The sequence below is a fragment of the Curcuma longa genome, unplaced genomic scaffold (assembly GCF_044706935.1).
Source record: "Curcuma longa cultivar G26 ecotype Majalengka, Jawa Barat unplaced genomic scaffold, ITB_CL_G26_1.1 contig_20416, whole genome shotgun sequence".
NCBI classification, from domain to species: Eukaryota; Viridiplantae; Streptophyta; class Magnoliopsida; order Zingiberales; family Zingiberaceae; genus Curcuma; species Curcuma longa.
In genome coordinates this window covers 1-14,018 of record NW_027431369.1, presented here as the reverse complement: position 1 = coordinate 14,018, position 14,018 = coordinate 1, and the positions used below count along the sequence as shown (strand labels likewise).

Sequence of the window (14,018 nt, the reverse complement as noted above, 5' to 3'; positions counted from 1 at the left end):
TTATTCTAATCATAGTAGTCTGGTGTTGATTGAAATTATTAATTTAATTAAATTTAAGTTTGTTGTTCCCTGTTCTGTGCAATTGCATCCCTGCAAACGCCCGACACCGGAGGCGTTGCGTGAGCCTGGCGGCGACGCCTCTGGAGGGGTAGTGCGACGGCGGGATTCCTTCAGAAGAGTCGTGAGAGCCTGGCAGGGCCTCGGGGTGCATTAGCATCAGAGGCTTGACTATATCGGTTTCAGTCCGCGGGCGGAATGAAATTTTTCACTTGTATCGGATGAAACGGTTTGAGATTTCATTCCTTGATATAAAGATATCCTTTAGATGTTCCTCAACATGATGGATCAACGATTGCTAGTTATCTGCTGTCCAATAAAACTGAAGGATTTTCGTTTGCAACTTCCATTATTATCAAGAACAAAGAGAACATGGCACACATACTTCCAAGACTAGCTTTTGTGCCACTTTTTATGTTTCGGTCCTTTAATTCACCGACGAAAAACTGCACTTTCTATCTAATTGCTTGCTTGTCATTAGAGCATCGAAGAAATAATAGCAGTAAGAAATGCTCCAAGCACATTATAGTCGTATATGTTCTTCAGTGGAAATGTTCTTCAGTGGATTAATTGCAGCTGATGCAGAGCCAGATAGTTCAGGCTTGTTCTTGATGCTGTTCGAAAATCTATCATTGTAACACATCTGAGTGCCTTATGGATTTGCAGGATATCGTTCTCTCGACCCGGAAGTCGAAGAAGGCATCTGCCAGGTGCTCGGTCATATGTGGCTGGATTCTGAGATCATATCAGGGGCTGGCAGCAGCGTCGCCTCCAGTTCTTCATCTTCATCGTCAACCGGGACCTCGAAAAAAGGTGCTCGAACTGCGGCAGAGAGAAAGCTCGGAGATTTCTTCAAGCATCAGATAGAAGCAGATCTTTCTTCCACATACGGAGACGGTTTTAGAGCTGCTAACAGGGCTGTGGATCGATATGGTCTCAGGCGGACTCTCGACCACATGGGATTAACAGGAACCTTCCCGCATTGAAGATCCTACATATTTGACAAGCTATACTTATATCTCTTCTTCAAATAGTATAAAAGGAAAGAACACAATGTCCAATAATTTAAAAAAATAAACATTTACAAAGGCACACAGTTCTATTTTCCAATGACTTCGCCATGAAGGTTGTTAGTTACTTGGCTTTGAATCTTTTTAAAGAATTCATATAAACATATCAACTGTTACTAAATTTTGGTTTCTACTCTTGATGAAGCACAAATATGATGAGTCTCATGTCAAGTGGTTGATTATGTATACACATAGAAATGGTAGAAATCCTTCGTTGAGATTGAAATCAAATATAAATATTATATATATGATGTTGGAGAGGACGTCCATAGGATGTGATTTTTTTTGGAGAATCACTGGACAATTTTCATCCAACTGAGGAAATAATTGAAAAGAATTAAACGTAGTATTTATCTTGATGAACTCTGATCATGGTGTCCTCCTTGACCTCACAGGCCCACTTGCTACCGCACCCAAATCCAATACTGATCCTCTTGCGAATCCTCGACCATCCGTCCATCTTCCTCGGCCGCCTCCTGCTCTTGGTGCACTCCATGTACGCCGCGAGGAAGGGATCGCCTCCTCCCCCTCCTTCGTCGTCATTATAGTCATCGGCATCGACTGAAACGCACAGGGAGGCAAAGGCACGTGTATGGCGCCGTCATGAAGTGGCTGCGGGCGCTTCTGGGACGGCGGCGGCGGCAATTTAATAAGCTTTGGCTTCTCTCTTCTTGCATGGCTGAGACAGTACTGTTGCCTTTGTTGTAGTCGTCGTCTTCTTCTTCTTCTTGCGGTATGACCTTCGAAATCCCTGGTTGGTTCTCCCATGAGAAGGGGATGTTCACCAAAGAATAGCTCTTCGACATGTTCTTGTGGAGACTCATCCTCTCTCTCTCTCTCTCTCTCTCTCTCTCTCTCAATGTGTTGCGCTTAAAGAAAGGGAGTGTTGTTTACTTATACACAAGCATGGACCTCAATTTCTCTTAATTATATTTTATTTTTTTCTTAATTATATTACTTTAAAATAGAATTGTGTTGAATTAGATTTGTTGACTTGAGGTCATGATAAGATAAAGAGAGAGAGAGAGGTTGGCGAGTGGACTTGGAATATTGGAAGAATATTGACTGAGTCTATGGGTGATATATATAATTAATTAATCATTTATTTCAGAATAAGTACTCTATCATAATCAAAAATTTAATTTGCTAATTGGATTGAAGTTTTTTAGCATCAAATTGCATAAAATGATATTGATAATTAGAGAGATTCTGGTAATTTTTAATTCAAAATTCCAATGTTCCTTTCAGAAAATAATAAATGAATAACAACGCGTGGAATAATTATATACACTCGTGGAATGGAAAAAAAAAGATTAATTGGAATTTTAGTCATGAAATGAATGATTATAAATGGGATTAACTTGTGTGTCGATTGATTCAAGGCGTGTTCTAGAAGTATTTGAATGGAATTAAGTGTTAATGATGGCGATTGAATTAATTTAAAATGGTTTAATACATTGCATGGTATTCATACAAGTCCATTCCACAATTTTGTACCGTCCCTTTTTGACTCACGTTGGTTGTCATGTGGAAGAGGATAACTCAATATTTTTTTTAAAAAAACATTGGACTTAATATTTGGATTTAATGTTTTAGAATTTAAAGATGAGATTTTATATTATTCTGATTTTCAATTCTCACCTAAAAGAAATAAAATTTGTTTAAAAATAATTGTAATAGTATATATATATATATTTGAAATTAGTTGACTAAGTCAATCGATTTTTTTTGTCTCTCCCATTTATATGTTTGTCATATTATGGCGACGTGAAAAAAAAGGGAGGGAAAAAGCATGAACGCGTTTACGTGAGGACCGGGTGTTGACGTGCAAGTGATAGATTGATACTCATATGAAAGAAATATTTTATTTAATTTTACTAACTTAGGTTTCGCGATGGAAGATAAAAAAAATTGTTATTTTTATAATCTTATATTCATCGTTAACTCATAAAAACTAATTGCAAACTTTTAAAATATTTATATTTTTTATTATTAAAAATGGAGTGAATAAGAGGGGAGAGGAGAATAACTTTACTCCTTTAATCTGTTATCCTAAAATTGAGTTTAAGATGATTTCAAAGTCAGTCTCATTTTTTCTTTAAAAAAATTACTTTGAGACTAAACATTATTCACTCATTTAAGTGTTTGTAAATATATATACTTGAAAACTAATAGTGTGTTTATATAAATACATTAGTTTTAATAATATAAAACATCAGTTGACAGTCTTTTGATGTATAAAGATCTCCTATCTCTTCTAATTAATTCATTTAACTTGAGGGGTATAAAGAACAAAACAAAAAGATATATATCGTAAATGTGTTCAGAAGACTTATTTATCTCTGAAATCAATTTGTTTTGCATTAGATTCATTTTTTCATGATTGTTTTGTTATAGGTTTTAAGGTGCTAAACATATATTTGGGTGCAATTTCATGTTAATTTAGTTTAGTAATCATAGTCATTAAATGTAAAAAGGTTTTAAGATAATAAAGTAGGGATAAGAAACTCATTTTATTATTTTGATTGTGTAATATATAGTTATAAAAATTTGATTTATCACATACCTTGCTATAAAGATAAGTGGAAACAACTAGGCACATTACCTTGTTAAAGATCATTTCTCACAAACGGCCAAAATGGGATGATTGTGATGTTAAACCACAAATAATACAATTCATCTCCAGCTTCGTCCATTTCTATCACTTAGATGCCATATTTTCAGAATTAAGCTGATCGATCTGATTCTTTACTTTCTCATGGATCTTCCTCCCCTATCTGTTCAACATCTCCACTTTCCCAGATGAGAACAGTTTTAAGATGTTAGGATCGATGAGAGCTAGAAGAGGAGTGAATAGTTTCGAACGTTTCGTCTTGATTATGGATTTGTCATTTGAAAGCACAGTAGAATACTTGACTACTTAACTTTAACATCACATGCACAATATTTTGGTTTTACTTGATATCCGCCTAAGGCGACTAATCCAAATTGTCTAATCCTAATGATCCTCCACTACTAAATCTTCTTCTTCTCGGATACCTTTCGGAGCTGTAGAGAAAATAAATATAAAAGCAAATACAAAGAAAGTAACAACTTTACAAGAATCTCGCTTTTGATCACTGTTAGTTGTTTTAGAATACCTCTTGTTAGTATGGAAATACACAAGCACTTCCTTCTCAAACTTTCAAGAATTGACATTGTTGATTTGCCTCAAAATCCTTTTTTATAAGGTTGCATTTCGATTGATTTCCACCTAACAATCAATTGCTTACCTTCACCAATCGATTGTCACATCAGATTCGACCGTTTCAACTTGCAGAATAATATTTTTTTACTTAACTAATCAATTGCTCTAATCAATTAACAACTTCTAGTTGAACTGCCCAATCGATTCAGAAGTCTTCTGTTCACTGGCCACAGTCTACCAATCACATCAATTGATTAGTGTTTGATGTCAAATAACGATCGATTGGTCAAACGGGGCAACCTTGAATTTCGAATTTAGGATTTATCAAGTGATTGATCACACAGTAAACCCCTTTTTTAGGATTTAGGGTTTATTAATCGATTGCTACTTCTTGACAATCAATTACTAACTCTAATTTCATCCTTTTCAAGGTTGAAATTGTGTCTTGCTTCGTATCTGATTAATCTCACCCTACCAAGACTTCCTTGCTCAACATAAGGTCACCTGTCGAAATTTCCATTATTGTTCAATATTCGATCAACTTGGGACTTCCTTTGTCCAACATCCGATCATCCATATCTTGCTGAAATTTCTCGTTGCCTAGCATCCATTCAATCTTAACCTGATAGGACTTCCACACTCATATCAAGTGTCCGGTCCTTCACGACCTACTTGAACTTCTGTCATCTCTGATCACCAAGTGTAAGGTCAATCGTGACCTACTTGGATTTCTTATCATGCTAACTCTTTATTGGACTTTTGATCATCAAGTGTCCAATTAACCATGACTCACGTACTTGGACTTTCCGTCTCGTGCCAAGTGTTTGGTCTTCTATGACCCACTTGGATTTCTCCACGATCAAATATCTAGTTAACCTCAACCTACTTAACTTTTCTTCACCATTAAGTATTCGGTCAACCTTGACCTACTTGAACATCTAAGTAACATATTGATTAAATATCAAAATCCAAATAGAGTCAAATGGAGTTTGGTCAACTTAGTCAACCTTGACTTGATATCGATTGTATCAATAATTTCCTCCTTTTTGATATTTGACAATATATTTAAGTTAGGCTAACTCATTAGCCCAACCTCCTACTTCGTGTTTCTTCTCATGTTAAAGCATGAATGAGAGTTTCCTAACTTAAACTCTACATCTCCCTCTTTGACATATATCAAAATCTTTTCTCAAGATCCATTTATCTTATACAATTCAATCCTCTTAAATGAAGGTTTACTTACCTTTCATTTCATCCAATGCTCAATCTAGATCACACAAACTTTTAATCATCTCATTAATCCTTCAAATCTCCCCTTTTCATACCCAAATCACGTCTTTAAAGTGAACCTCCCCCTCAAAGCATACTCCATATTCAATTATTGCACCAATAATAATTTTGAATTACTAAACCTTTAGGAAATTTTAAAATTTTAGTCATGAGGTTAAAAATTCAATTGTGAATCTAAACCTCCTCTTTAATTTATCATTCTTCTCCTTTTACCATCCCTTTTTACATTTTCTTCAAGAAAACTTCTTTGAATATTTACCTAAGCATATCAGAGGGCTAGGGATAGTTAAATTACCTAATAGTAAGCTTAACTACCTGAAATAAACTAATTTAAGTAAAAACTCACTATATCAATCAATTGATATGGGCAACAATTGATTGCTAACTGACAACAATCAATTGCTTCACTGGAAATTATAATTTTAATTTTTCAGATAAAAATTTAAAAATTCATAAGTAATTCTATGTTCTTAAAAAAATCATGAAATTTCATATAGACATTATTTATGTCAAACACTATCAAGAAAAAATAATTTTCTATGAAAATATATCTTATTTTCAAAGAATGACATAAAATTGAAAACTATTGAAACTTTGTATCAACTTAATTAATGGTGATTTCTTTCGACAGATAGACTTCGCTAAGATTTTTCAAAATATTTTTGAAATAATTTTTAAAATTAATTTTTAATCATGATTTATTGACTAAATACACATGACTTGCACATTAACTTTCTCCATGATTGACTAATATAAACTCCATTTGTTTTAATGAAACTAAAGATCAAATAGATACATTAAATCAATATCTTGAACTTAGTTCATCATCCTAACATCACTTGTGTCTAATATGTATCAATATGCACACAAATCATTCTATGGTCTTTGTGAGATGTGAAATTTTTTTCCCCCTAAAACGAAGGGATCATGCATCTCTATCTAGACATTTTATATTTAATCATCCTATCTAGAATGTCAACTAATGTCATTGTCCTTAATTACAAAGAATTAAAATTATGCATGATAAATATGTATGACATGCATTTAATGTATAACTTTAAAAAGAAAATTTATCATCCTTTCATGATGCTATGACATATCAATATCACTAATATATATCAAAGTGCACAACTATCATAAATGATGTCATGACATATGATATGACACTCAATGCATGACAAATATAACATAATAATATAAAATTTATCTAGATTTTCAATCTAAGTGTTATCAACTAATCACTATATCAAATACACGATTCTATCTTATGGTGCCAATTTTAATTAACTTAAGAATTCATTTCTTATTGACATACTAGAAAATCTTCGAAGAGATAAGATTGAACTTTCATTCTCAAGATATTATAATATCTTGAAAATATCCTAAAATGTTACCTTTTACTATGGTTAAGTTAACTACTATTCTAATTAAAGTTGGCACACCATATACCCATCTAGTGTGAGAAGATTACACTCAGGAACCTCATATCTATTGGTGTTTCTTGAGTATACTAGGTACTCACTAGGGATAACCTTCCTTGATATCTTTCTAATGACTCTCCTAGGCTTCTTAGAAGCCTTAGTCATTGTGGTCTCATCAAGGTCAATTCTAAGGATGACCTCCCTTATAACCTTGACTCCACTACTCTTCAACTTAGGATTAGTTCTATAGCTATATAACTATGATATGCGACCATGCTTTCCTTGGACTTAGGTTTGTATCCCAAACTCATCTTGTCCATAGATGTCTCTTGTCTACCTAAACCTAGGTTTTGCTTTTTGAACCCTTTAATTTTATTTATCATTTTCTCTAGGGTCTTCTCCAATTTATCAAATCTTGACATCAAAATTTAATTTTCAATTTCCAAGGCATTTATTCTTGACTTTTAATGATTTTCTTGGATATTTATTTTTCTAGGCATATACCTAGTTTTTCTTAGAGTTCTTGCCTAGACTATTTTCTACCTTCCTATATTTAGGTAAGGTAGGTCTATCATAAACCAATCTACAATTATCCTTAGATTTATTATTTTTCTTATTTTCATGATAATCGACACTAAGGCCATAAAATTTATTTCTAACATGTTTATTATCATGATATAATAAAATGATATTATGAAAATACTTTAGATTTTACCTTAGGAGCTCTCCTAGATTTGAACTTTCTCCTTTGACTTTACTTGGATATCTCCCCCTTAGACATTGATTCCGATAATGTCTTTGTTGATTGCATGAGAAGCACATAATTGCTCCTTATCCTTTCGTATCATGGGGTCGACTTCTTTTGGCTTCTCCTTCGCCTTAGGTGTCATTTGAGCATTATTCTTGATTAATTGTAGGCACTTGCTCTTATAGTGCCCTTTGTTCCTATACTCAAAATGTATAATATGTTTTTTATCTTTATAAATTGAAATTGATATACTTTTATAATTTGAACTCTCTTGATTTGTTAAGATGGCACAATCTTCCTTATTGGCTCCTGATATGGATGATTCATTTTGTTCCGATGTAAATTTTCTATCCTCCCCCTCAAACCTCGATGTAGGATTGGAGTTTCTTTTATACATCCTTATCGGATGTTGAGCACTTCTCAACTTCTGAATTCTCAATTTCTTATTTCAATGAGTCTTTCTCATTGGATTTGTCTTCACTTTGCGTTGAGATTGGATTCTCGTTGAGCATGGCCAACTTGCACCATACCTCACTTGCATTCTTGTATTTACCTAACTTGCACAAGATATCGTTAGCCACCAATTAACCAAAATTTTGATTATCTTATCATGAGCCTTGGATCTCATGACTTGCTTTGTGGTCTATTGCACTTGTCGAGAATTTTTTCTCTTTTGTCTTTTGGAGTCTCAAATCCCTTCATTAGAGAAAACCACTCTTCTATGTTCATTTGGAAGAACATCTCCAATCTTGTCTTCCATTGATTGAATCCTCCCAATCCGAAAGATGGAGGTATAAGGATGTCGTATCCGAATTCATCTCGGGGATCCATTGCAAAATCCATCTCCCTTTGATGTTCGCTCCTTCTGTTAGTCAGTTTGATGACTTGTTGATATCTGAAAACTCAAAATACACCTTCTTCTTCCTTTGGCTTTTTGCTTAGTCGGCGATCAGTTTGGAGAAGTGCAACCTTACTCTAATACCACTTATTATGACTAGTGAGAGCTAAAGGGGGGGGGGGGGGGGGGGGGGGGGGGGGGGGGGGGGGGGGGGATAGCTCAAATCGCTTTGTCTTGATTATTGGCTTATCATTTGAGTGCACAACGAAATATTTGAATCAACTTTAACAACATATACACAACACCTTGGTTTTACTTGGTATCTGCCTCTTAAGGCGACTAATCCAAGGCCTAATCCTAGCGATCCACTACCACTAAATCTTCTCTTTCTCGAATACCTCCGGAGGTAGAGAAGATTCTTACAAGTCTTGCACAACCAATACAATAATAAAATAAATACACAAAAGCAAATATAAAGAAAGTAACAACTTTATAAGAATTTTTCTTTTGATTGCTATTAGTTGCTTTAGAATGTCTCTTGTTAGTCTGAAAATGCACAAGCACTTCGTCCTCAAACCTCTAAGAATCAACGTCATCGATTTGCCTCAAAACCCTTTTTTATAAGGTTGCATTTGGGTTAATTTCTACCTAACAATCGATTACTTACCTTCACCAATCGATTGCCTACAGAACGACTCTTTTTTACTTGACCAATCGATTGCACCACTCGATTGACATCACCCAGTTGAACTGGCCAATCGATTCAGAAGCCTTCTGTTCATTAGCCATAGTCTACCAATCGATTGATGCATGACAACAATCGATTGCTACCCACCAATCGATTGCTGACCAATAGTAATCGATTGGTCAAACAACAAACCCTTTTAAACCTTGAATTCTAGGTTTAGGATTTACCAATCGCAGTAATACCCCCTTTTCGAGGTTTAGGGTTTACTAATATATTTCTATTTCCTGATAATCAATTGTTAATCCTAATTTTAACCTTTTAAAGGCTGAAATCACATCTTGCTTGTTATCTGATTGACCTCACCCTACTAAGACTTTCTTGCTCAACAATTGATCACTCTTGACCTGTCAAGATTTTTCGTTGTTCAATATCTGATCAACCTTGACCTTTTAGGATTTTCTCTCAACATCCGATCATCCGTGACATATTGGGACTTCTCGTTGCTTAGCATCCAATTAATTTTGATCTATTAGGACTTTCACACTCATATCAAGTGTCAAGCCATTCATGACCCACTAGGGCTTTCGTCACTCCGATCACCAAATGTCTAATAAACTATGATCCACTTGAATTTCTCATCATGCCAACTCCCTATTGGACTTCTGATCACTAAGTGTCTGGTCAACCATGACCCACTTCACTACAAGAAAATCGGTCTTTAACAACACTCAAAAGACATCGGTTTTATGTCAAAATCGATGTCTTTTACTTTTTAACAACGGTTTTAACAAAAACCGATGTCTTTGAGACATCGGTTGGAGCCTACGACAACGATTTTTGGAGGCTACAACAACGGTTTTAAAACCGATGTCTATGTGTGCTTTCAACAACGATTTTTGAAGACTACGACAACGGTTTGAGAACCGTTGTCTATTTGCGCTTTCAACAACGGTTTTGGAAGCTATAACAACATTTTAAAACCGATGTCTATTTGCGCTTTCAACAACGATTTTGGAAGCTATAACAACAATTTAAAACCGTTGTATATTTTCGTTTTTTCTTTCCCTCTCTCCCTCCAAATATTTCTTCCACTACGCGCCGAATAACCTTTTTAACCTCGGTTTCATTTGCATTCCTTATTTTAATAGGAACTATTATATTCGCGCCCCTTCCCTCATAAACCCGAGCCCTACTTCTTCCTTCTCCACCGTCTACCGCCGCCGCCCTACCTCATCTTCTTCCTCCTTCGTAGCCGACAGAGCAAGCCAACACCGCAGCCCCTTCGCCTTTCACCACCGTCCGTCGAAAGGAGCCGTCCGTCGCCTTTCAACACCGCAGCCCCTACCTCATCTTCTTCCTCCTTCGTATTCGCGCCCCTTCCCTCATAAACCCGAGCCCTACTTCTTCCTTCTCCACCGTCTACCGCCGCCGCCCTACCTCATCTTCTTCCTCCTTCGTAGCCGACAGAGCAAGCCAACACCGCAGCCCCTTCGCCTTTCACCACCGTCTACTGTCACCTGCCATAAGGAAGGCTGGAGAAACCCTAGCATTGTGACTTTGGTTTAGTGAAGCTCCCTTCTCCTCTGTTTGAGCCGTCCGTCGAAAGGAGCATCGCCGCCTCCCCTGCTCCATCTCCTTTCCCCGATTCTTCCTCGCTTACTTGCTGCGGCTTTCTGACTCGTGTCAAGTATCTGATCTTCCATGACCCACTTGAACTTCTCTGCTGTCAAGTATCCGATCAATCTTGATCTACTTAACTCTTCTTCACTGTCAAATATTTGATTAACCTTGACCTACTTGAATATCTAAGAAACATATTGATCAAACATGAAAATCCAATTTGAATCCAATCGAGTTTAGTCAATTTAGTTAACTTTGATCTAAGGTCGATTACACCAGCATAAGACACTAACCTAAAAGATTCCAATGAACAGAAATACTATCTATCGTATTTAAATCATCATCATCCATTCCTTCAACTAAAGATTTGAGGGGACAATTGCTGAATATTTCTAGGACTAAGTGAAGCTATACATGTTTAACAAGAACAAGTGAAAATGACATGCATCAAAGTAGCTAGGCAAGCAAAACAACTACAATATTTGGTTAAAATAAATATTATAGCTTCAAGAAAGAAAAAGTACAATATGCCGTTGAATCTTGTTGATTTGAATGCATGAATTATCAAATAAAAAATTATAAACACTTACAGTGATTCTTTGTTGATCTTATTCTTTGTGCTCGTCATCTGAGGAACTATTACAATGAATCAAACAACCCTTCAATTTCTACAAACCAAATCTCTATTGGCAAATGTTCCTCTTCCGAAGAGATTTCTGCAACACACAATTTCCAAAAAAAAAATCAACAGCCTTATCCGGAACTTGGACACACCCTTTAATAAAGGGAGACTAGAGGGGTAAGTGGTGATGTAAGTGAGCAGTTTTGGTAACTACCCATATTTTCAACTACTCCCATTACCAACATCTCCCACTCATGTAAGTCAAACCACAAAGATCATATAACCACAAAGATTGATTAGTCACAAAGACTAAATAGAACATCCAATTCATACATCAGAAAAAAATAATTTGTATGATAGTAAATATTCTGTGCGATTAATGCTAAGAAAGTTGTTACACCTTACATAACTGCTCTTCCAAATAAATTGGAGATATCAACAGCTTACATGTACCCTAGATTAAATCATTTACATCAATATGAACATATCTAATCTCTTATAATGACTATTATGTCAAGAGCATGTTCATAATATCTCCATTCAATATAATTATTCATAATTATATTTTATGTATTCAACAAAAAATATAATTAGTCGACCAGTGAATAAATATTAAAGATGTAAATATATTTTAATGTTCCTTTTTAGCTAAAAGTTATTTATTTTAACCAGTCGTTTTCATAGTCATGTTCCACAGACCGAATCATTCATAGTCAATAGAATACATGCAAAAGTAGCATAATCTGATTAAAATTTCAAATAGACAGCTAAATAGTCATTTAGAATAAAATTGATATTAATTCATAATCTCAAAGGTCTCATATAATAAAGAAGCAGAGATTCATTCTCCTATTACCTTTATTTTCGCTATTGCACATGTGGTATGAATCACATGTTATGATATTATTTTATTTACTAATAAAGAGCGCATATTATTCTCAAACATCGTACAAATTTTGATCTAGACATTCTCAATTCCTAATCCTGAATTCAACTCATGAATTCTTATCTAGCTTCTCATAGGTTCATTTACTCTGATCATTATTAATTCACAAATGAGCTCATCTTGATATCACTATCAAGACGACTCCAACTTACATGTATGTCTTCATTTACAGTTCATTAGTTGTCCCATAAGTAATAGTCTTACCTCTATTTATACTTAATAAATAGAGATGATTGTCCTATTCTTCCCGTTATCTATTCATGACGTGCATATTAATTTGATAATCTCAAGTCTTTTACAGGATGTAAGAAATCATTTAAATAAAAGCTCATGAATATGAACAGGAAGCAAACGTTAATAAAAGCCATCGATCAAAATAGAAGCATCAGCTTCAACAGGAAGCTCTGAACCAATTAATGCAATCTAACAAACCAATGCAACTGTACACCACCTTTTAGTTAATTAGTTCCCAATATCATGGAATAGGATTGGATTGGGACAGAAAACCACAACTCAAATCAAGCTAGGAAAAATTAGGTAGATGCCGCAACGGAAACATATGATATACTGATCTCATGGCGGTGGGAAACGAAACTTGACTGGCAATTGTAAGGATGCTGCAATTGTCTAGAACGTAGATTCCTGGATCAGCACCTAAGCCTTCATCATCTGGTGCGAGGGGCTCAGATACTGTGGAACGGGAAAGGGCGCGACCACCATGGAATCCAGGATGATGAACTCTGCTTATCCCTGTTCAATTTACGGCAGATGGCAGATAGTTAGAGATCAGTATCGCAGATCATGACAAAGAGAAAGAGCAGCAGATCACAGAGCTCAGATGGCAAGAAAGAGCAGCAGATCGTGAGAGGGAAAGCGCACCAGCTTGAACAGGTGGAGTGGAGAACCGCGAACCAGAGAGAAAGAGCAGATCACGTGTAGAACGGCGGCAACGAGGAATGGCGGGAACAACTGAAAGTTTATAAAGTTCATATCAAAGTTTCATAATATGATAAATTCATTCTATATATTTTTTTTAAATAAAAAGTTTGTTTTATAAAAATTTATTTAAAATTATTGAATGCACTTCTTTTTGACAGAAAGCATTAATCTTTAGACGACTTTATGTCGAATATGTGACTTTTTTTTTCTTGACTAATTCAAATGCTCGTTCCTCCTATCCCTATCTCTAAGCAAAAGATGTAGAGGTTGTGTCATTGACTAGTATACATATATAAATTTTAAAATAAAACACATTTTTATTATATAGAAATAATTTATACAAATATCACTCGAGGGTAATTTGACAACGTAACCCTTTCAAAATGTCCCCTAAGTTCTCATTAGTATTAAAACTCTATGTAATATTCTCTATTAATAAGTGAGCTACATGTGAAGGGTTAAAATCGATATTTTATAATCTTAGAGAAAGATATTAGAGGGGGTTTTATATTAATACAATCTTATGAGGCATTTTGCACAAGGGACTGATAATCATGGTCTTCTGTGCTCCAACAGATACCAGGTTATCTAC

The 14,018-nt window shown here is 35.1% G+C and overlaps 1 pseudogene; it reads right to left on the bottom strand.

The window, feature by feature from the left end:
* Positions 1 to 1,347: 1,347 nt before the first annotated feature.
* LOC141817406 (uncharacterized) lies at positions 1,348 to 1,963 on the bottom strand (annotated as a pseudogene).
* Positions 1,964 to 14,018: the final 12,055 nt, after the last annotated feature.